Source organism: Artemia sp. Qi Xiang Cuo, chromosome 10 (assembly GCF_049724085.1).
Source record: "Artemia sp. Qi Xiang Cuo chromosome 10, ASM4972408v1, whole genome shotgun sequence".
Taxonomy (NCBI): domain Eukaryota; kingdom Metazoa; phylum Arthropoda; class Branchiopoda; order Anostraca; family Artemiidae; genus Artemia; species Artemia sp. Qi Xiang Cuo.
Genome location: NC_142803.1, coordinates 67,435,567 through 67,460,698, shown reverse-complemented (window position 1 = coordinate 67,460,698; position 25,132 = coordinate 67,435,567). Strand labels below are relative to the sequence as shown.

Here is a 25,132-nt window from a genome sequence, read left to right as displayed (position 1 = left end):
CTGGATAATGAAACTGGAGAGGACTTTCAATCATATCTACCCCCGTCTCTTAATTGCTCTATTTGTCTTACTCCTGTAACCCCAGATGAACTTTTACTTACAACAAACCTTTTAAAGAATGCATCTTTGTAAGGGACCAATGGGTCATCGACTAATCTGATTAAGTGCATAGCACCAAATATTGTAAACCCGCTTTCCCATGTGTTCAACCTCTGTTTTAAAACCGGAAGATTTCCTTTTTGTTTCAAGTCTGCAAGATTTATCTCTTTGTATAAAGGAGGAGACCCGAAGAACCCGACAAACTATCGGCCGATTTCGATCCTGTCTACTTTTGGGAAGTTGCTTTAAAAGTGCCTATATAACCGTATAGTCAGCTTTCTAATGAAATCTAAATTTTTTAGTCCGATGCAATTTGGGTTCCGCAAGTCTCACTCTACTGGGCATGCTATTATGGCAATGACTCCGTTTGTTCATGACGCCCTGGACAAAGATGATATTCCTGCTACAATTTTTATTGACATTAAAAAGGCATTTGATAGAATTTCTCATAAAATATTGCATACTAAACTTGGTAACTGCTGCATACGAGTCCTAGTTAATGATTTAATAATGTCATACTTAAATAACTAAAATCAGTATGCCGACAGAAGCGATATTGCATCCTCATCAATCTCTTACTATGAGTCAGTTTGAGTTCTAAAAGGCTCTCTTTTGGGTCCAATTCTATTTCTTATCTATGTTAATTATATCAGTAATACCATCAATTATATTGGCCTTAACAAGTTATTATCCGATAATACGGCATGGAATGTCCGCAGCCCCGACTCTAGATCTTTGAAGCTTAGGTTGGAATCAGCATTGTCGAGGCTTATCTTATTGTTTTAGAGAAATAAATTGACTATTAATTGTACTAAGGCAAAATTCATTATCTTCTCTCGTACTGGGAAAACAGCAACGGAAATTATGATGATTAATATTCAAGGCCTACCCATTGAAATTGAAAGAGTTGATGATAGTAAATATCTCGGATAATACTGGATTCAAGATTATCATTTAAAATCCATGCAATTTATCTTCGAATGAAACTGGCAAGAAATATTGGTATGATGAATCATCTGAAATTTGTTCTGCCATTTTTTGCCCTGAAATCTCTTTATCATTCTCTAGTGCATTCATATATAAATTACTGTCCCATTATTTTTGAATCCTTTTAAAACTCATATTCTTCCTCTTCAGAGGCAACAAAATAAAGCTCTACGTGTATTGAAAAATTGCCTGCCTAGTCCTTATTCTTACCCTGGTAAATCGTCAACGAAAAGTATGTATCAAATTTTAAATATCCTTCCACTGGATCTTTTCCCTTCTTTTCATTCTGTTCTTTATATGATTTAACACGTTCAATGTCTTTTGCTTGATTATTTTTATTTGCATAATAAATTTTTTCAGGATGATAATCGGGTTTTGCATGCATATTGGACCCGTGGCAGTTCTGTAGTCCGTCAGGCTTTAACAAAATCTGACAGTTCCCGTTTTTCACCAAGGCATAGTATTATATATAATTGGAATAAATTTCATAGTTTTATTGATTTAAATAATTCATTGGTTAATAATAAAATTAGATTAATGAATCACTTAATCAGTAATTATTAATTTGATTTATTTTCTGGGGTGGATGCTCCTCATTTCACTTTATTTATTTGGTTACTTTGATTTTTTTGCGGATTTTGTTTGTTGTTACTGTACGGAGAGTTGAAGAGCAGTCTTTTTATTCCGGTATCTGGAGATAGTATTAGTTATTTATTGTTGAGTGTATATGAACCCACACACGAGTTATTCTCACTGTGGGTAATTAATTTGATAGTTTTGTCAAAAATGTTTTTTTTTATTGATTAATAAAGAACTTGAACTTGAACCTGCATGATGCGTAAACACCAAAATTTGTTTACCTACATTTTTGTTACATTTTTACAAGTCAGACAAACATTTCGTTTTTGGGAGGGGGGGGGGGTGTTCAACTCCCCCCCCCTGGGTACAGCCTTGTCCAAGGAAAAAAATTTGCTATTGTACAAGGAAACCAGTAACGAAAAACCTGTCAAATAGGCTATTTGCAAGAGACCGCTATAGATAAAACATTGCAAAGCTGTGGTTTCTCATGGAGTTACAATATTTAAACGATTGTTTTTTGGGGTTTAAGGGGGGGAAGGTACCTAAGTTAGGTTACGTATTTAACCTAAGTTTTTTTATTGTTTTAAAAAATAAATTTGTGTGACAGATTCAAACTTTAGCGTAAAGAGCGAGGCATTGAGGAGGGGACAGCCCCTTTCATATACAGAATAATTTCTGTTCGTTTTAAGTTTTAATGTTGCTCCTTACTTTTAGTTAATTTTTTTTTATTTAATTTCTGAACATTTTTGAATTAATGCAGCTTTGAATCTGGCCCACTGTACATGAATAATTAAAACAAAACTTGCCTATTGATGTTATTGTTATGGCTAAATGGCTTTCTCGAAATTTTGTCCTGACGTAACTTACGAATTAACTTACGTAACGAACTTCTATATTCGTATGTTTTATTACGTATATTAGGGAGTTTTCCCCTAGTCGATACCTTGCTCTTTACGCTACAATTCGAGTTTTGTTCGAATCACAAACCCCTGAATCACAAAAGCTGGTTAATTAGAATAGATAGCTCTTTTGAAACTACTAAAAAAGACTCTAGTGAAAAGGGCGAGGTATTGACTAGGGGGCGAACCCCCTCATATACGTAATAATTTCTGTTAAGTTTTAATGTTGCTCCTTACTTTAAGTTGCAAAAACTATTTTTTTTTATTTAATTTCTGATCGTTTTTTAAATAATGCTGGGAAATCCGGCGCTCCCTTCATAGAAATGTCCCTTCCCCCAAGGAAACATCCTCCATGGAAGGATCCTTCCCCGTAACCCTTTCCTCCTACCCCCCACCCATCAGAAAAGAATCCCTCCTGAAATGTCTTTATACTTCCCATTAACCAATACTATATGTGAACAATGGGCAAGGTTAATAACTACCAGCACTTCACTTGAAAACTGTGGGGTATAAAGTCATACTCAATTATATATTTATTAGATTTTCGACTATGCTGAACCTCAACATTTTGATTGGGTTAATTTGCGAAAAAAATTAGCGTTGGAGGAGGCCAAGTTCCCCTCCAATTTTTTTGGTCCCTTAAAAAGAGCACTAAAACTTTTAATTTCCGTTCAAATGAGCCCTCTTACGATATTCTAGGACTACTGGATTGGTACGATCACCCCTGGAGAAATCAAAAAAATAACAAATAAACACACATCTGTGATTGATTTCTGACAAAAAATACAAAATTCCACATTTTTTCAGATAGGAACTTGAAACTTCCGCAGCAGGTTTTTCTGATACGCTGAATCCGACGGTGTGATTTTCATTTAAGTTCTATGACGTTTTGGGGGCATTTCCCCATTTTTTCGAAAATACGGCAAATTTTCTCAGGCACGTAACTTTTGATGGGTAGGACTAAACTTGATGAAAGTTATATATTTGAATTCAGCATAAAAATCTGATTCTATTGATGTATCTATGGATATCAAAATTCCGATTTTTAGAGTTTTGGTTACTATTGAGCCGGGTCGCTCCTTACTTACAGTTTGTTGCCACGAACTGTTTGAAAAAACCTTAAATTTTAACAATTGGTAACTTATAATAACATAGAGATTACTGATACGGGTGTATCAGTAATCAGTATCAGTAATCCCCCCCTATTCGCCTATTATAGGCGAACCTCACCTTTTCCCCTTAATTTATTTCTAGTCCATTCATGATGAAATTAGGCCATAAAAATTGTTTCAAGGTGCTATCTGACTAAAATAGAATGTTTAACAGTTGTTTTTAAAATTTGGTCAACTGTCATTTATCGTCCAAGGACTTCACACACTAAGATGATAAAAATTGTTTTCAATTGCCCAGACACTTGACTTGCTGAAATATGATTTTATAAGTAATTCAACAGTTTTTTCTGGATAGGTCTGTGATAGCAATTTGGAACTCTCTCAATTCAAAATTAATAGTCACATATTAAACAACTATATTGATCTGAATTAAAAAATTTTCGACATCTATAAAATATTGCGTTTATTATAATCTTTTGCATAGTTATACCAAACAAATCTTTTGCAATTAGCCTAGGCTAGGCAATTTTGATGGAATCAGAAGACATGGCGACTCTCAACCATAGCAGCAGAACAAATAAAGAGGGATTTTTCCGGTGCTACGTTTCACAGTAATTTAGGCTAGTGACTCGGCCCTTTGCTATTGGGTTTTTAAACATTATGCTAGGCCAAGGGTGAATCTCCAACGTTTTTATTGGGGGGGGGGGGGGCAAGAGGGGTCCATATCCGGATAGTCAAAGGACATAGGGTGTATAGCCTAATTATATTATTCACATAATTAGGGGGGGCAACTGCCCCCCCTGGCCATCCTCCCACGGCGCCCCTGGGCTGGGCCGAGCCTACCAAGAGGTCCGGGAGTAGGCTCGGGGCCGGTATTAGGCTGGGTGTATCGGCCTAATAGGCTAAGCCTATCCTTTTTAGTCACATTTTTGGGGGGGGGGCGCAGCTGACCCCCTTGCCCTCCCAAAACAACACGCCAGGGCTAAGCTAGAATACATAAAATTTAATAACATACACGGCCCTACCCAGGATTTTTTTTCGTAGGGAGTTTTGCTCAAAGATTTTTTTCGATGGGGGGGGTGGGTTTACACAAGAAAAACTTTAAAAACTCATATAAAATTTGTTTATACACATTTTTATTACGTTTTTATGAGTCAAACACGCATTTCGTGGGGGAGGGTTCCAATTGTCAACTTCAGAAGATATCTTCCACTTTCTTTTTGGGAATTGCATTTTACGAACTTCACATTGACCCAGCCTAATCAAAAACATAAACGCTCAGAACTAAAAAAAATAAGACCTTAACTTAAACGCGTTAACTGAACTTAAACGGATGAAAAAACCTAGGCTAGGCTATAAAAAAATAAGGGAATGGTGGCAAAATCGGGCATAGGATTTGCCCGAGTAGGTTTCATGTGTTCTTGGTAGTTTAGGCTACGTCTATCCGATTTTATTCCTGCTTATTTTTAGTTTAAAGGGGTTCTTTACTTTTCTTTGAAAAACTTAGGCTAGGTCATCAAAAATCTGTTTTTGATGGGTTAATTTAAGACACCGCTATAGGGTAATAAAATGTAGGCTATGGCTTGGTTTTCATTGCATAGGCCTATAAAATAATTAAACTGTTTTTTTTTGGAGTTTAGGGGGGATGGTACCTATATTAGATTAGGTAATGTAATAATATATGCTATGCTTTACCCCCACCCCATTTTTTGGAGGTGTTTTTACTGGAAAAAAATTGGGGGCCGGTTTTATAGAAAAATAAAAATAAAAAAACGAATAAAAATTTTTTTTATATCATTTTTTGCTTCTTTTTTATGAGTCCGGCAAACTTTTCGGGGGGGGGGGGGGATAAAATCCCCCAACCCTCCCTCTTGGTAGGCCTTTGATCTTGATAGCCTACCATCTTTTGCAATTGCAGCATTGGTAGGATACAGAGCCATTCATTGAAAAAACCAAGTTGAGTCAAAGTTAATGTTGTCCTTCTCTCGGCCAATTGTGAGTGCTTCGGCCTTCCTGGGGATGTGATAATACCAAGTAATAGTTGACGTACCCAATAACCCGTGACGAGCTACGCCTGATTTGGCATAACATTATAATTTAGAATTATGAAATCTTTTCTTTTTTTATCGATAATGCTTTCGATAAGACTACAACCGAAGTAATTGAAGCCATTGAAAGAGAAGACATTTTGGACCCAAGGGATATAGCCAATGGTGGAACAGCAGGACCAGTCCATAGGACCAACTACAAGGAGGGACACAAACGTGGAGGTAAGTCAGTGGTAACGTATAGTGAAACGAATATCAAGCAAGCAATAACGGATGATTTCGAGGGTAAGTCAATGAGGAAGGCAGCTATGGACAATGGTATTCCTAAAAGTACATTGCATGATCAGATTAAAAAATTTTTAATCAAGGGCAAGGCTAGGAGGATGGTGGAATAAAGCCAAAACAAGAACCTCCTCCAATTCTGGGTGAAGAAATTGAGGCAATTGCTGTAACTTGGATTAAGAACATGCAGAAAGTTGGGTTTCTGGTAACTAAGGAACAATTACGAAGCACATTGGCACAGGTAGAAAAGATTTAGGGCGTAGCTGATAAATTTTCAAGTGACGGCATACCAGGTTAAAAACTCATCACAAATTTTTTAAAACGTCATCCTAATGTGGTAGTATATAAAGTGGAACCTACACATGGTGGTAAGACAGCACTGACAGAAGACAAATTTTTAAATTACTTCACTGTTCAAAAAGAGCGACTGGAGACCGATAAAGGAATGACTAATGAAGATTTTAAAAATGCTGCTTTATGGTTTAACTGCGACGAGATGATGATCAGGTACGAAAACACTTCGAAGGTTTTAGCAGAAAAGGGATTTAAAATTGTTTTAATCTTAATAGGTCTGTTAACGAAAAGGATGGGTTAACGGTGTTGGCATGCATTAATGCTAAAGGTGAGTATCCCCCCCCCCTCTAGTACTGTACAAGGGTACTAGGCCTATCAAAAATTTCCTTGAAACAATTCCAGTAGATGTGAAAGCTTTCCATAGCAATTCAGGATGGATGACACAGGATGTGTTTTTCAAATGGATGGAAGAAATATTTCATCCATGGTTAGTTCAAAAGGGTTATTTAAAGGTTGTTTTGACTATGGATAACCACAGTAGTCACATATACTTGAAGATATCAGAATTTGCTAGGAAAAATAATATTAGGCTATTGTGCATATTACCTAATGCTTCTCACATTTTGCAGCCTTTAGATGTAGCCTAGGTGTATTTAAGCCGCTAAAAGACAATTGGAAGAAGCACGTGGACCTGTGGACAAAAGGAAAATGGCAATAGGATTGAAATCATCCATTGTGGTCCTCCAAAACTGGTCAAGAAGACAACCTTTTGTCAACATCTTCCATATATCTTTAGGAAAACAATGACTCAAGAGATATGTAAAAATGCATTTAGGAAAAGCGGAATTTTCCCGTGGAATTCCCAAAAACATTGATTTTAGTAGGTTAACTGAACTTAGGCCTAATCAGGATGTAGTTTGGCCTACGCACAGTGTGATTCTACCAGAGTGTGATAAAAACCTAATAAATAGCATCCAGAGTCAAATAAATCGTTCTATTATAGGTCAATCACTTGATAAAAACCAGAATCCAAATCATAAAGGAGCATTTAGAAAAATATCTCGACCCATTTATATTAGAGGACTTTGTCTTTAATGACGGTCCAATTTGGACCGGTCATTCAGATATGCGTGGTCTGTATACATATTGGAGGTCCATTGAAGAGGAGTATCAGTCAGAAGTACGGGCTACCTCCTTGAACCTCCGTACTTCTACACCTCTGTCGTCGAGAACACTCACCGATTTTAACCTGCCTAATTTTCCGAAAGGGCCGCTAGCCCCACAAGCTGAATTGGTGATTGATATCGACAAAACCTCAGCATCATCCAATGAGACATTTAACAGAGGGAGTTCTCCTGCACAAACTACTACCTTGTAATTGTAAAGCAACCGGGAATTTACATAAGAAAATTAAATTTTTTTACACCTCGAAAATATTTCTTCAAGCTAGAGAGGGGAGGAGATACACCAAAGGGTGCATTTTAATGCCTAAACATTCAAACTCTCATTGACCCCAGATTAATGCTCAGCTGAAGTAGTGCAAGAACTAGCTTCAATTATTTCAACCAGTCTTGTTGATAAAAACTCAGTATTAGAGAAGCCCCAATTGGCTTTGGCCTCCTCAGCTGAGATACAAGTAATGTCAACTAAAAAAAACAATGCAAGAAACTCCAATAAGAAATACTATCTTCAATAAAATTAGAAGCAGTTATAGAGCTAGCCTAGTCATTTATCTGACTACAATTACTCACTTAATAAAAAATGTGACCAGAGAATAACAATTATTTGAAAAAAAACTCAAGTCATAGTTGCTACCATTTTCACTACTACCCCATAAACAATACATTTTTTTTAGACAAATTATTTTTAAGACAGGTATCAACAAAACTCCATCAGGGATTGTAATTATTTACAATACAATCAAGCACTGTGAATGCCTAGTTTTGCAATATTTTAGTCTTGAAATAATAAAAAAAAAGAAAATTTATTTTTTCTATTTGTTTTCCACCAGCTCATTTGGGCATATTGTGACAGCAATATGCCCATGGTTGGCTTAGAATGTCTCTAAAATGCTTTAAAACAGAAGAAATTAATTAAAACAGAGATCTACCTAGGACAGGAAAGCTACAGGGTGGGTTAATAGCCCTTGACATATTTCAATTTTTAATAGTTTTTTATTCAATTTGTTTTTATATCCCACCCCCCTTGGGACACCCCTGCCAGTATGTATCCCAATTTTTTATCTATTTCCCTTTAACTCAATGAGCATATACAATAAATAAATGAAATTGCCAAAAAATACAAAATATACTGTCAATATCTATGAAATCATATTATTGAGTTAGGACAAAAGTGAATACACCATTCAATGCCTTTTTTATGCTGATTACAAAGATAATAAGCATTCTATCGGAAATGAGTTTCAGCCCCCCCCCCCTATATAGGCCAATTCATGGTTAGGTTAGGTATAGCCTATATAGGGGGGGGGCTGAAATTCATTTCCGATAGAAATGCTTATTATATTGATAATCAGCATAAAAAAGGCAGGGAATGGTGTATTCACTTTATTCCTAACTCAATAATATGATTTTGTAGATATTGACCAAATATACAACAACAAAATATCAAACATTATTTAAATTTTTGAAAAAAGGAAAAGGTTGGGCAAAAGAACTTACCTACCATTTGATCTTTAATAAAAGCTCCTCATAGACATTAGGGCTAATCAATAATACCAAATTTGGATTTTTCACCCAATTGTGAGCCCTTATAATAGGCTTGCTAAAAGAAAACATTTATCCTTTTCTTTATTGTTATTACATTTCTCAAAACAAGTTGTGAGCCCTTATAATAGGCTTGATAAAAGAAAACATTTATCCTTTTCTTTATTGTTATTAAATTTCTAAAAATAAACAGCCTATTCTAAACTGAGGCTCAAAACACAAGGCTGGAAATAACTTAAATAATTATCCCAAACTGCTAACTCTTTAACCTAGTGGTCTAGCCTAGGCTATCTCTCCCTATTCATGATTATATTATTCTGATTATACAAGATTTTATGGATAAAAAATTGATTAGAATTAAAATCTTGCAGGTCCACAGTTCCTTAAAAAGAAATATATATATTTTAAATTCATGCTTATAGAAAAAAGCATCGACAATTTTCTATCTAGAAAGGACTAGTGTTGGGCGATATTCAATATCGATATTGATATATCGATATATCAGAGAAAATATCGATATCGAATATCGAAACGAAAATATCGATATCGAAAACGATATTTGAACATTTTTGACTATTTTTGGCCTTTTCTGCTACTGGTAAACGTCCTGCAGAAAAGATCCAACATAGAAAATTGTTTGGGAAATGGGCGAAAAGAAGAACAATGATGTATTTAATCCATTGACTCATACATGCTGGTACACAGCATACTTACCTGTATCCATAATTTGGTATAGCCTGTTCTCAAACTCAAAATACGTTTAGTCAGGAGGAGTTCCAAATGTTGCTGAGAACCCCCAAAAGGCCTTGGCTGTATTAATGCCTTCTAAGCTGATAGGCCTTGCTCATATAAAAGAGAATTGGCTTTCTATGCTGAATCCAAATATATAGAATTCATTCAGTTTAGTGTTCCCATAAAAAGATACGAGCCTGAGAAAATTTGCGGGATTTTTTGGAAAGGTGAGAAATCCCCCCCAAAAGTAAAAGAATCTTAAAGAAAAGCGTACCATCAGATTCAGCATACCATGGAACCCTACTTGTAAAGATTTTAACCTCCCGTCAGCGTAAATGTAGAATTTTATATTTTTTGTCAGAATAAAAATCACGGATGCATGTTTATTTATTCCTCTTTCTTTCGCCAGCGTGATCGCATCAATTCAAAGGCCCAAGAATGTTGGGAAAGTGCTCGTTCGAAAGAAAATAACAGTTCTAGTTCCCTTTTAAAGTGACCCGAGATATTGGAGAGCCAATAGCCCCCCTCCCACACCTTATTCCCCTGAAAACACCCGATCCCAATTTTGGGATATTCATTTTGTTCACCATAGTTGAAAGATCGAAAAAATGTTCCTCCGGAGATAACCTGACTCCCCGCAACCTGAGGAAAGGGCTTTAAGTTATGAATTTGCCTATTGTTTACGTATAATATTTTGTATTTGTAAGTAAACAGGCCTGTTTAGGGGAGGGGGAATAATTCTGTGGGGGGATTTTCCACAGGTAGAATTTCCCATGGGCAGGGAAGTTTCCGGGGCTGAACTAACAAGGGGGAATTTTACACCGGAGAATTTGTCATAACTCCTATAAAAAATTCATCATAATGTTTCCCTGCCGATTCAATTTTTGATGTAGAGATGTTCCGAGGAAATTGTCATGATCCCCCATGGTACCCGGGGGAAGGGCTATAAGTTATGAATTTTGTCTGTTGTTTACATATAGTTTCTGTTATTTGGAAGTAAACAGACGTTTTTAGGGAGGGAAATTTTGCGCAAGGGGATTTCACGGGGAGAATTTTCCATGGGCAGGGAAGTTTCCGAAGATGAACTTATAAGGAGAAATATTACACGGGAGGATTTGCCAGAACTCTTATATCAAATTTATTTTACTTTCTATTTGCCGATTCAATTTAATATCTAGAGATGTTCCGGGGATATTATCCGGGGTAAATTTTCAGAGAGGTTAAAATTGCCTGGGAGATTTTTTTGTGGGAGGGAGGGAGTTCTCACGGGGGAAATTTTCCATGAGAAAGTTTTCAGTGGGAGCAATTCTTCGTGGCGGAATTTTTCGCAGGAGATATTCTCCAAGTGGAAATTTTTCGCGGGAGAAATTCTTCATCAGAGGATTTTCCGTGGAAGAAACTTTCCATTCGGAGGATGGGATTTCAATGAAAAATTTCCTGTTGAAGGAGTTTTCCGGCATGATTTGAAAAATATCAAAAATTAAATGAAAGACAAGTCTTTTATTTCGATTGAAAATAGGCGTAAGAGAAATTTCTAGGCAAAATTGTCCACAAGAAAATATCTGGGTGGAATTTTCAGCAGGGACGAATTTGTAGTGATGATTTCCTGGTATTAAATGAAAACAACCAAAAATTAAATAAAAAGCATTTTTTTTTCAACGGAAACTAGGGAGACATATTGAAACTTGAAACAAAAAGAAATCCTACCGTATGCGAGGGGAGTTACCCCCTCCTTTAAAGAGTTCCAATTATTTAAAAACAACTCCTGAAACACAAGGGCTATTTAATTAGAATAAGAAGCTTGTTTTTAAAATACTAGAAAAAACGTATATGAAGGGCATCCCTCTCATATAGGGAATAGTTTCTGTTCGTTTTAAGTTTTAATGCTAAACCTTACTTTCAGTTGAAAAAACCTGTTTTCTTTTTTTTATTTAATCACTGAAAGGTAGAACAAATGCTCAGGGAAAAAACATTGACATGTTGCTGAGTTTGAATAGCCAAAAGTAGTCAGTAGGTCATCTTTCTTTACCCTGAGCCCGAGTAATTTCAAGTCTAGATTTCTATGATATTCATTCTTGTAATCGAATTTTGTTTTTATTGCTTGATTTTCTATTATTCAAAGTTTGAAAAAATTGTGCAAAATACACTTTTATTATAATTGTTGGTACTTTTCTATCAGCCAGTAAACATTCGAGAATTTGGATCTACAGGTACGGGGTAGAAACAACCACTATGCTTAGGAAATAGATAAGATATAATAATAATGATAATATGATAATATATATTGAGTCTATAATATGCGTACCATTCAGAATCAGGGATAGCAGATGCGAATAAAGACTCATCGCTTTTAAAGGACAGAAAACGCCAAAGGAGAGAAGGATTAATTTTGGCCCGTGTAGATTCGATATCAATCATCCTTTTTCATATGTAAAAAAATTCATCATATAAAATCATCAATCATATATATAATTTGGGCTGTATATTTGCACACTAGGGGGATGGTGGGGTGGGGGTTAAGTATAGCGGGGCTGCATGCAATAAGTAACCTAACCTAAATAGACCAAAATACCAACTAAATATTTATTAAAATATAGCTATAATGTAGTTTTCCACTGAATCGAAGCTAATTGTCCCCGTATACAAACAGCAATAAACCGGTTGTTGTATGATTTTATAGATTCAGATTCTCGAGTGTGTAGTAGCTAACAGATAAGTACCTATTTTTTTTTTTACTTTGCAAAGCCAAGAGTTAATCTGAATAAAAACTGATCAGAAATATCGAAATCGATATATCGATTATCGAATATCGAAAGTAAAAATATCGATATTTCGATATATCGTTTGATCAAATTATCGCCCAACACTAGAAAGGACTTATTGCAGCTTATTGAGGTTTTAAGCAGTGTTTCCACTTATCAAACAATTTTCAAACAATCTGTAAAATCTTGACAATTTTCGGGAGAAAATCGGAAGACGGCTCTCAGGATTCGGGAGAAAATCGGGAGATGGATCTCAGGATTTAGTAGAATTTTCATTTTTTTGTATTTTGTATTGAGTTTATGGAGGTGTTCGAGCGATTTGAGTATTAAGTACCACATTCTAAATATTTGGAGTGCAGATTTACTGGTGCAAGCTGCAATTCCTGAAAGAAAATTTGTCAATTAGCTTTGTAAAAAATAACAAAAGAAAGAAGCTAAAGTCTTGATACGTATTTCGTTTTTAAACTAAGCATAGCCATAGTTAATTTAGGCTCTAAAGCAGTTTAGATGAGAAATTCTTCTTCATCGATCCCTAACTTTTCTTGCCCTTTCAGATTCCACACGACAGCCCACTAAGTTCAGGACTGGGACAGAAAATTTGGATGAATTACGGACACTAGGCCTTTGACCATTGAGTCTGAGTTGAGTGGATAATCTTTTTTACCACCATCCCCAGAGGTATTCGCAAATGATAAAGAGAAAACGCAAAGTCGTAGCTCATTAGTATCGATATAACTGAAAAAAAGTATGAAAAATAGTATAACTTTCAGATACATATACCGAATTACATTCATAATCTGTGTCAATCGCATGGCTTTTTATGTGAGCAGCCTCCTCTGATCATGCAGTAACTCAGCTTCGATGACAGACGCTAATACTCTTTTTAGCCTCTTTCTGAGGGGCTGGTTAACCGTCAGTGTGTATGCTGTAAATCCGACTCATTTCATTCCAAGTTTCGTCTGAATTGTGGAAGCCAAAGTTACTGTTACCAAACGATTCCTTCTGTCTGTCTTTACTTCTTGAGTAAGCTGAACAGTCTTTCTGAAGCTACGTTCGAAAACAGCAAGGAACACAAGTATTGTACAAACTTTGCTAGGTTTGGTTTCCACGGTGCTCCCTCGTACTCAAAGCCGATTTCCAGTAATCCACGGCTGTCATAGTCACTGTTTTAATCATTGGCACTATCGAAATGTTCCCGCTATTCTTTGTCAATGGCACTTTTCGACTCCTAATTGTACTCATTTTCATCCATTCTTCGCGGTTTTATGTTTTATAATACATTGACAGGCCCTGGCGGAATATATTCATCACTTTCTGCTTACCCAATCTTACTTTATCAGTAATATTTTTATGCGGCATATTTTTCAGGAATGGGACTATTTTGTCAACCAGCAAAAATGGTAAATTGTTTCAAAATGCTGCAATTTTTGTCTTTGTTTCTTGTATTGGATTATTTGAGGCAAACCCCTTCAGTTCTACAGAGCAACTGCAGACAAAGTCTAATTTTTGTCATATTCATTTAAATTTGTAGTAACTTTGGATCATTTTGAACCTACTGAATCAGCTGGAACCCCATAGTGCAAGTTCCCATCTTCTTGGTGCAAGCCAATACCTGTTGTTAGTTAATGAATTCAAAATAATTAATTAATTACAAACCTTGAAGGTGCTTAAAATATCAGAAACAGAAAATCAATGCAACCACAGTGGAATGAATAATGTGCAATGTTCATACCAGGGACGTACGCAAGGGGGGCCTCCGGGCCCGGGCCCCCCCGAAATCTCACGATTTTTTTCATTTTCCCATAATTTTATGATTTTTCTCAAAGAATAATGGGTTTGAAGGATTTGCCCCCCCCCCCCCGAAATAAATTGGGCCCCCCCGAAACAAATTCCTGCGTACGTGCCTGGTTCATACCTATGCCAATAAATTCAAATCGCGGTGCCTCAATTGCCTGGGACGTTAGGAAAAATCCTTAAAAGACCACAGGCAACGGCCAGGTTAAAAAAAAAAAGAATGACCACAAAGTAGAATGTTCCGGGGATTAAGTTTTCTGGAGATTTTCGGTAGATTCAGTATCTTCTTTTTTTGTCGGGAGATTGATTAGAAATTCGGTAGATCTCCCGAAAAATCGGGGGACGTGGAAACACTGGTTTTAAGTGCAATAAGCAAATAATAATTGTAATAGCTTATTATGAGCGCAAACGAACGCAATAGCAATAACTGCAATAAGCAAATGAACGCTAAAAATTGATAAAAAGTTATTGCAATCATTGAAATAAGCTTAACTGAACGCGGAGTAACGATTTATATGCTAATTTAGTAATTCTTTCTTTAGGCAAAATACAATAATCACTAGAAATAGTGGTAAATCACTAGAACTAGTGATAAATCACTAAGAATGGCAATCATACTGCTGCGATGCGTTCTATTTAAAGTATTTCCGAATATCTGCTTTGAGATAGACACCAGTCTAACAGGAAAATGAACCAGGAGCATTGTTTTTAGCGAAAATTTGCTAGGAGAGCAGTTAAAAAAAAACGAAGCCTTCAATCTTAAAATCATTGATTCATTCTAAAAACCTGAAAAGAATTGAATCTTTTTACTCTACCCTACAAATTTGAGGAATATAAAAACTTCAACCACACCGTTTTCAATTTTTCTTATCACCAAATTTTAAAAATGTTCCGATAGCAAATGTTATTTATTCTATCTTGTGTTGGTCCTTTTGTTTAAACTTGTTTAAACCTGTTGTTTAAATCTCTCTATGCTTTGTCCAACTAAACAGAAAGAGAATGAGAGAGAAAGATGAGTACATTGATATATGACAGTTCCTTTTCTAGATTTACTGTCTTTCTAAGAAAAACCTCACTTATTTAGCCGACAACCCCGTTTTAGTCTAAGAACTTTCCTGCATGTTTTCAAAAGACATCAACATTAGCTGAATGTCACTTAGGCTTTCTCAATTGCTTTATATTTCTCAAACTGCTTCACAACATTCCATGTCAATTATATTTCTCCACTTACCATCAGATCAACGTGGCTACTCGTTTTACAATTATATGATAGCGACAGTCAGAGTCCACTAACATATTTTAGATATTATTTCACCATTAGGCCTATAGGACCATTCCTCAAAACTGTTTGGTACACTGTTCTCGAAAACAAGATCAGCAAAAACAATGATAAGTGTAGGGGCTAATGTAACCACAAATGATGATAATGGGTTTCAAGAGGTCCTCTCTAGAAGCTCTAAAAAAAGGAAAAAAATATTCCCAATCAAAAGCATTTCCCCTCTGCCTGCCCAAGATCCCCCCTTTGAAATAAAAATGATCACTACAATAAGAGTTGCAATTTTTAAATTGCTAAAATCAATGTTCTCGCTTAATATTAACCGTGATGGATCTCTGCTAATAGCTGTAGAAGATCAGAAATCAGCAGATACAATAATTAACCTAAAATCCCTTCTGAATACCCAAATTATTGCATCTAATTGGAACCCAAAACAATCACCAACAAGAATAGTAGTTTATAATGTTCCCCCAGAGATATCTACTCAGGAGTTAAAAGATGGGCTCTCAGATAGGGCTGGAAACACAATCCCAGTTGAGGATGTTACCCAACTTGGAAAACTTAACTCTAATGGCCTAAAAACTAGTAGATCCTTCTTAATCACACTGAAGGATAAAATTGATATCCCAGAAAAATTATTCCTATTTGGGCAAATCAAACCACACAAGGAATACAAACCTAAGCCTATCCAGTGTCAGAAGTGTTTCAAACTGGGACACACAACAAACAAATGTAATGAAATTCTCCGAGAGTGTAGTAATTGTAAAGCTTTCCATCCTAAAGAGCTGACAACTTGCAACAACACTCAGCCTACATGCATCAATTGCAAAGGCCCACATGAATCTACAAATAGATCATTATGCCCTGCATACAAGAAAAGAGCTCTAACACTCCAAATATCAACAGAAAAGGCCATCCCATACCCTTTTGCAGCAATGGAAGCAAATGCTGCCCAACGGTACCAAATAAAGCCTGTAATGAAACCAACCAAAACCCCCAAGTCAAATGCCCCCAATGCATCAAGCACCCCATATAAAACACCATCTTCTAAGCCCCCTAGCTCAAATCCCTATCAGAAGGAATCACCAAGCCAGCAAACCTCCTTGTCCGGTGAGATGAGGTCAGCCTGGCCCCCCTCCCAAGAAGAAACAAACAAGAAACACTACCAGGAATCAATCCCTTAACCAACAAACAGGATGCACAACCAAAAATGCAATCCCCAAATATATGCTTATTCATTCTAAACTGTAATGCAGTTCAGGCCATGAACATACATCAACTAGAGAAAACAAAAATCATTGCAGAATTGGCAAAAATCTACATCCCAGATGATATGCTCATTCAAGCAAAAAAAGATCTTGCTTTACTTTTAACAAAGCTGAACATTTATACACAGTTATATGAAGAATAAATCAACAACACAACATTTATCAATACTCCAGTGGAATGTAAGATCACTCACAGAAAACAAGCTAAATGAACTAATATCATTTATGAATAATAATTCCATTAATATTGCTTGCCTCCAGGAAACTCATTTAACCCAAAATCAACAAATTAAGTCTCAAGGATATACTATCCTGAGAAAGGATAGATCTTCAGAGAGAAAAGGAGGTGGGGTAGCTTTATTAGTTAATGATAATATAAAATTTTGTGGCATCAATTTTCCAGATTTTGCAAATGATGTTGATGTAATTGGTATCAGTGTTTGGCTGAATAATTTAAAAACCTACATAATAAACTTTTATAACCTTAATGGCCAAACTACAGATGCCAAGGATTTCTTTAATTATATAAATAATTCTAGTATGTTAAAAAATATCATTATTTGTGGTGATTTCAATGCCCACAGCCTTTTGTGGGGGAATAAACCAGCAAATAAAGCTGGTAAATTCATTTAGCATATGACTTCAAATAAAAATGAATTAGCTGTTGCTACCCCTCCAAACCTGAATACATATTTCAACCCCAAAAGTGGCAGATTCTGCACAATTGACCTACAAATTGTTTCATCAAATTTTTTGAACAAAATTTACATAAATAAAATTGATAGTCAATGTACTGACCACTTTCCTATAGTTTGCTCCCTAAATGAACCTGCTGAAACTTTATCTCATACCTCCAAGTATATCAACACTAAAGCAAATTGGTCTATGTTTCAAAATAAGCTAAATGATGAAATTACAAGTTTCACCCAAAGTTCATGCATTTCTAACACAACAGCTGACACACATGCTGAAGCCTTGACATCTTTACTAATAAATACAGCTAATCATGCTATCCCCAGGACAGCACCTAAGAAAACATTCCCTAAACAAATTCCTAAAGCATGGTGGACAAATGAGTGCCTAAATAAATGGAGGATGAAAAAGACAGCTATGACAGAATTCATAAAAAAAACATCACCTACTACATATTTTAAAAAATTACAAGCAGAATCTAATCTAAAAAGGACTATAACAGATGCTAAATATAATTACTGGAATAATTTTGCAAATAATCTCTCCAGAGAAACACATGAGCCAATTATACATAAAGTCATAAGCCAAATCTGTGGGAAAAAGACTTCCCCCAACCCACTCCTGTATGAGCTTATACATAATAATACCCATTATGACAATGATAATGAAAAAGCTAACCTATTTGCAACTCTTTTTGTTAATAAGCTAACATCAAATAATCAAAGCAAACTGTCCACAATTTCTATGAACCCAAGTTCCTACCAACCACGCCCAGGATCCAAGTACATAACTAATCCATTTTCAATCCAGGAATTGAATAATTTAATACATCATATTAGAACCAAAACTAGCGGCAGCTATGACAATATACACCTTACATGGATAAAGAATCTCACACCTTCATACAAACACTAATTGCTAAATTGTTATAATCACGCTTGGGCATCTTCTAGTTTCCCCAATATATGGAAATGTTCGTCCCTCCTACCAATCCTAAAGAAAAATAAACCAAAAGATAACCCTGAGTCTTATAGGCCCATAATGATTACTCCTGTGATGGGGAAAATAATAGAGAAAATGATCTATCACAGACTCCTCTGGTTTGTTGAAAAAAAAATATGATCCCTCACACTCAAACTTGATTCAGGAAACACCACTCCTCAACAGATGCTTTCATTTTGCTAACAAATGCAATAAATGAATCTTTCTCAAAAAATAATGTACTAGTTGCAGCTTTCCTAGATTTTGAAGGGGCATATGACAATGTGAACCACCAAATCCTTTTAAACAAACTAGCAAACCTTGGAGTACCCCCTAAGCTAGTATCTTTTATTAAATCCTTCATAGAAGTGCGAAGTTTCATCGTTTGTGTTGGTTCAGCCTTTTCACTCCAAAAGACAATAACCAAAGGCCTACCTCAGGGAGCAGTCCTCAGTTGCCTCCTGTTTGCCCTATATCTCTGGGACATGAACCTACCCCACACGAATCTACAATATGCTGATGATATAGTGTTATGGTCATCTGGCAACACCTTCCAGATAGCACAGTCAAATCTGCAAAAGTCACTTTTCCAGTTTGAAATACCTAGGTCTCATGCTTGACCAAAAACTTAATTTCCACCTCCACATTTCAAACACAATAAAAAAATGCTATAGAAAAGCAAATATACTAAAAAGACTTCTTTCCACACCCTGGGGTTGTAAGGAGAAAACCTTACTCCAGTTTTATAAATCAAATATAAGACCCCATATTGACTATGGGCTCATCGTCTGTGGTGCATGTGCAAAGACCCAGATGCAAAAAATTGAAACAACACAAAAAGATATAATACGTCTCATATTTGGTCTTAGGAAACCCACAAGTACCAAGTTTCTGCTTATGGAGAGTGGATTAACAACAATAAGGGAAGAGACGTAGCTTTCTCTTGACAAGACATCATACAAAAATTGAATCAAATAGCTCACACACACTACATAATTGGTTAAGAAATCCAGCCATGTATAGAGGCATTGCAGATGAGTTTTCTAATATTCAGAAGAAGTTACCCATACCAGCAAAGTCTATTGCACCCACTTTTCCCTGATCCCCCCATGAAATTGGTCAAGTCCCATAATAAATAATGAGTTCTCAAAGTGGAATTAAGATTTAACCGCCATTGCTTTTGTCCAGAAAAAATTTGCAGAACTTTATACAATTACATATAAAAATCACTTCCAAATATTTGTTGATGGGTCAAAAATGAATGAGAAGGTTGCAAGTGGTGTTTTCCTTATTCACCTGAAAATTGCAATGGGTGAGAGATTATATAATAATTTATCTATAATGTCTGCTGAGTTAAATGCCATAATCATGCCATTAGAACATTTTAAAGAAAACCAACCTTTGATTGCAAATTCAAATAATATTATCACATATTCCGACTCTCTATCAAGCCTTGAGTTGCTGGCCTCAGCTCCTCAATATAAGTTATCACTTATCATTGTCTCAGTATTATTGATAATCTTGCTTCAAGTAGCATAAAAACTTACTTTCAGTACATTCCTAGCCACTCTGGCATAAGTGGTAATCATCAGGTTGATGAAATAGCAAAAAATGCTATAAATATTGACCAGTCAAGTGGGAGACCAATCCAAAATAGAGATATTTGCTAATGGAGGCTATCAGATATTAATTTGAATAAGATTAATCCTATCCTTTCCCCCTTTCCCAATAAGTATCTTTCTAAAATTTATCATAGAATTTGTTCTGGAACAAATGGACTAAATTTTCTTGCATTCTCATATAAGCTTTCTAATTCAAGTGGTTCAATTCCCCTGTCCCCTTTTTGCGGGCATTGTAATAAGAATAATGAAACAATTGACCATTGCCTATTTGAATGTAATATGCTGACGTCTGCACAACATACCTTGCTGTGCAAACTGTTAAAATACTTCAAACACCACAAAATCTCATTATCAGCCAAGTGCCTAGCCAACTATACCTGCACACAGAGCACAGAAATCAATATCTATCATCTTATATTTGAACTCCTTGAGTCAAAAGATCTACTGAAAGATATCTGAGAATATCTAATAAATAAGAGACAACCAAGACAGTAGCTCTGTAACCCACAGAGTGAAGCAAAAAGAAGAGGGCTAAATAGTATCAACTGAATAGCCCGCCTGCTGTGAATTAGAAGAAGAAGAAGAAGGTAAGAATGCTATGACTGTAAGAAAGTAATTTTAATTTGGTTGTTTTTGCTATTCAAATCACGTAGACATTCTTTTTTCCACTATTGTTTAGTATCTGTATCGTTTATTTAGGTACCTTTTGATCCACGGGGGAGGGGGGCAAACATTTTTTCGGGTAGATTTGAAAAAAGACTTCGTTATCAAAAAGAAAGAAAAAAATTGGGTCCGAAGGTTATAAAATTTCGGTTTTTGGAAATGCAAATTTTCGCTAGAAAAATGCTCCTGGTTCATTTTCGCGTTAAACTGGTGTCTATCTCAAATCAGGTATTCGGGAATACTGTAAATATAACTCGCCAGAGCATCATGATTGCCATTGCTAGTGATTTACCACTAGTTCTAGTGTTTGCCTACAGAAAAAATTACTAAATTAGCAAATAAATCACTAGATTATTGAAGAAAATCCCTAAATAAAAAAAAAAAAAAACATTCACTAAAATCTCCTCATTATTATTTTAACATATGGCAACCTTAAACAGCATATTTAAAAGCTTAACATCCAGAAATATTTTGAACTGGATTTAATTTGAATAGCCTTTCGTTTGTTTTTCGTCTACTTTATTGGATTCAAGTATATTGAAAATCAAAAGATGCAATGGTCTCTTATCAGTAGCCAGGATATAGCCCCATCAGTGAATTTATAGTATAGCCTAAGAAGAAACAAAGACCATAGCCTACCATTGGATAGCTCTTTCCAAACATCAAAATCACCAGTTGTGGTTGTATTCCAGCACGCAGTCCAGCCAGGGTCAGATGTCTCTGAACTTTCAAGAATGATTTTACAAATTAAGACATTCAAGGCCAAAAATACTATTCATCAGATGATTGAAGGTTGAATGATTTCTTGAAAGTCAGTTTTAAAAATGACTGCAATTTGGTAGGGGTGCAATATTTGGTAAATTTTGCAGTTTATATTATTGTATTACAAATAAAGTTAACATACTACTTGATGCCCTTTTATGCTCTTTACAAATGTAATAATTGCTTCTATTGGAAATCCAAATTTAAGCCCTTTTTGAGTTCTTGAAAATGACTAAAATATTTTTAGTTTTTGGGTGTAAAAGGTCTTAAAACATCTGTTTTAAACTTACTGTTTCATTATAAATCTATTTTTAATGTCATATAATCCACAAGCGCTGATTATTCATGATTAAGTTGGATAAGTGAAAGTTTCATAAATACATTTTGCTATATTAGGCTAATATATGCAGTTTTCTTCTTCCTTGTAGCTGAATGTAAAAAAAAATACATTTTCAACAAAATATCAAAAATGTTAAAGTCAATAGAAGAAGGTTTAGCCATGGAAAAGTGGTACAGCCTTCTTCACTGTTTTGGTTGCTTTTTTGGCATAGTATTAACATGGGGGATTAGCCCCTCTTTTTAAAACTCCCTGGTTTCTGTTCTGCCAATAAATTTTGGATATCTTCTACCATAAAAAAGTGAACTTTACATTGCAGGAAGAAAGCTAAACAAATCATTTGATCACTAGTATTTTTGGCCTAGAATGTCTTAATCATAATGGACATTTAAATTTTGGCTATTCTTGACGTGGAAACAAAATAATGTGGTATTTATGCCTATACAGATTGTTTTTTTAGGCCAGAAAATATCAGGATTCCAATTTTTCCCAAAAAATATGGAGTGATTTTTGAGAAAAAATACATACATAAATAATTACTTCTTGTTTTTAAAGAGATAAAATATACATAGAAAAGTGGTACAACCTTCTTCAACCTTCAATCACCTGATGACTAGTATTTTTGGCCTTGAATGTCTTAATCATAATGGACATTTAAATTTTGGCTATTCTTGATTTGGAAACAAAAGAATGTGGTATTTATGCATTATGCGGTATCCACCTCTATATTCAGACAAACAGGTATTTGCTAGATAATTGGTTGGCATAGCATGATTGGCTATTGCATTTACAATATTTAAACTGTTGTTTTTTGGGGGTTTAGGGGGGGAAAAGGTCCCTAGGTTAGCTTATGTATTTAATATTTGCTATGCTTTACCCCCCTCTAATGTGCAAATATATAGCCCAAATTTCTTTATGAACTATTATATATTCATCCTATTTTATTTCATTAGCATTAACCAAACTTGTGTGGTAATGTGTTTTTTATGGTATTAAGGTTATGAAGTGATAGATGCCTTTTATTCTCCCTTTATAGGGGAGACAAACTATGGCCCTAAGGTAATTAAACTTTGGTAGCGTGCCTTAGTCTCTGACTGGCTAATGTGGCATACCAGCTGGGTATTTTCAAGGGACTAAATATAGATTGAAGAGAGGTTGGCTATAACACTATACTTTTATTCAGTTAACATATAGTGATACAAGGTTTGATAATACATATATATTCTACTGAGATGGGTTGTCCCAAGTAAACCACAAGTCTCAAAAACTATAATAATATATAATAAGATACTTAGACACTTGCAGTAATTTGTAAATTAGATCCATCAGATTACTACTATGTTAGCATTACGTTCATTATTTGGAAAATTCTGAAAGGAATGGTAAATACTGCCCTTGTCAGACACCTCACCTCCAAAAATCTTACTACACAGAGTCAGTGTGGATTTAGATCAAGATGGATCAAAGAGCTCCTAGATAGAGGAATCCCAGTAGACATTATTCTCCTAGATTTTGCCTAAGGATTTGACAAAGTATGTCATCATCAACTACAGGCAAAATTAATTGCAATTGGGGTAACTCAAGAGGCTGTTGAGTGGGTGATGGTATTCCTGAAAGATAGAATGCAGAGCATAAAGGTGCAAGGAGAAAATAGTCAGGTATTTAACTCAGTTAGTACTGAAGTGGAAAGTGGAGTCCCACAGGGAACAATCAATTTAACATCTACATCAACAATTCCCCACAATCTGTCAAAAATAAAATTAACCTCTATGCCAATGATTAAAAAATCATCAGCCATTCAAAAAGAACCACAGAGCAAGCCTTATTATAAGCTGATCTAGGCAAACTCTCTGATTTGGCTAAAACTCTGGAGGTTAGAATTCAACATTAACTAGTGCAGGACAATTCATTTTGACAGAAAAAATATAAGAAATCAGTATCACATGCATGGAATAGATGGTATTGGGCAAATGATTGGTTCCTCCCATGCTGAAAGAGACCTGGGTATACATGTGGATGATGAATTGAAGTTTGACCAACATGCTCAGTCAGTTGCCTCCAAAGCACTCCAGACCCTGGGAAGTGTAAAAAGAACATTCTGCAAAGGTCAACAAAGCTAAAGCTTTACAAAGGACTTGTTTGACCCAAACTGGAATTGATATGTGTATGGCAACCTGGTTAAATAGAGGCAACAAGAAAAAACTAGAGAGTGTCCAAAGGGAAACAACTAATTCAATAGAGTGTTGTAGAAGCCAAGACTACCCATCCTCCCTGGAAAAGTTACAGATTCCTACCCTCTCCTATTGACAGAAGCATGGGGATATCGTCATGGCATACAATATGCTGACCACTCAGTCCTTGCAAAAAAAATGCTTGAACTTGACAAGTCAACAAGAACTAGAGGAACCACCATGAAACTGTACTGCAAGCAAGGCAACACCAGATTACAGAACAACTTCTATGCAAATAGAGTCCTGGGGCTCTGGAACTCCCTAAGCAAAGGAGAGAGAAAGAAAGAGAGAGATATTTTTTCAAGTTGCTCCTGTAAATTTCCTTGCATTTGTATGCTACTCCAGGTGTTCTTATAGCAGGCTCTCTTTAGCTCAAATATTTCTTTTCTGATACCCTTTTAGGCCCAAGTTTGCTAAAGCAAAGGCCATAATGTAGGCCTAGATTTAAATGCAGTAATGAAATAAAAAAAAAAAAAACTGAATCCAATCCATTGATGAAATGTTGGTATGGAAGAGGATGAAGGGTAAAAACATAGTTGGTATGTCATAATCCTAAGCTGAAACCTGCATGGCTCCTCCCTGTCTGCTGCTCTTGTTTGTCTCTAAATTTGTTTTTACATAAAAAAGTAATTTTTAACAGTTTCTTTTTTTTTTGTTTCTTTAATGTGGGGAACATATTCAGAGGACATATTCAGTGTCCCAGCCTATGCTATGTATATTTGAAGGACTTCAACAGGTGGTGGGCTTGCCTTGTAAGTTTCTCCTGGCAATGAGTCCTTGCTTGGGGCGTTTTTTATTTTTAGAGTTTGTCATTTCTGACTTCTTCAATTGAAGGTACTGCCCTCTGGGTGATGGAGCCACCCTCTTGGTATTTTGGTCAAGTTGATTTGAGAAGTATGAAGGTTAGCCTGGTCAGTCCTGAACATTCCTTCCATAAGAACCATATATGCCCCCAGAGCATAACTTATAACCCTTTACCTGAAGACTG

General features: G+C 35.6%; 1 protein-coding gene and 1 long non-coding RNA gene across 2 annotated transcripts in view; one reads left to right on the top strand and one right to left on the bottom strand.

Moving 5' to 3' along the window:
* LOC148948077 (uncharacterized) overlaps positions 1–9,430 on the bottom strand; it is a 44,722-nt gene extending 35,292 nt beyond the window's left edge. The window contains exon 1 of the long non-coding RNA XR_016142374.1: positions 8,979–9,430. This is a non-coding gene — a long non-coding RNA (uncharacterized LOC148948077). The remainder of the gene's footprint in view (positions 1–8,978) is intronic.
* The window catches only part of LOC148948074 (uncharacterized), a 407,093-nt gene that overhangs the window by 102,591 nt on the left and 279,370 nt on the right, over positions 1–25,132 (top strand). The gene's annotated exons all lie outside the window — the stretch shown is intronic.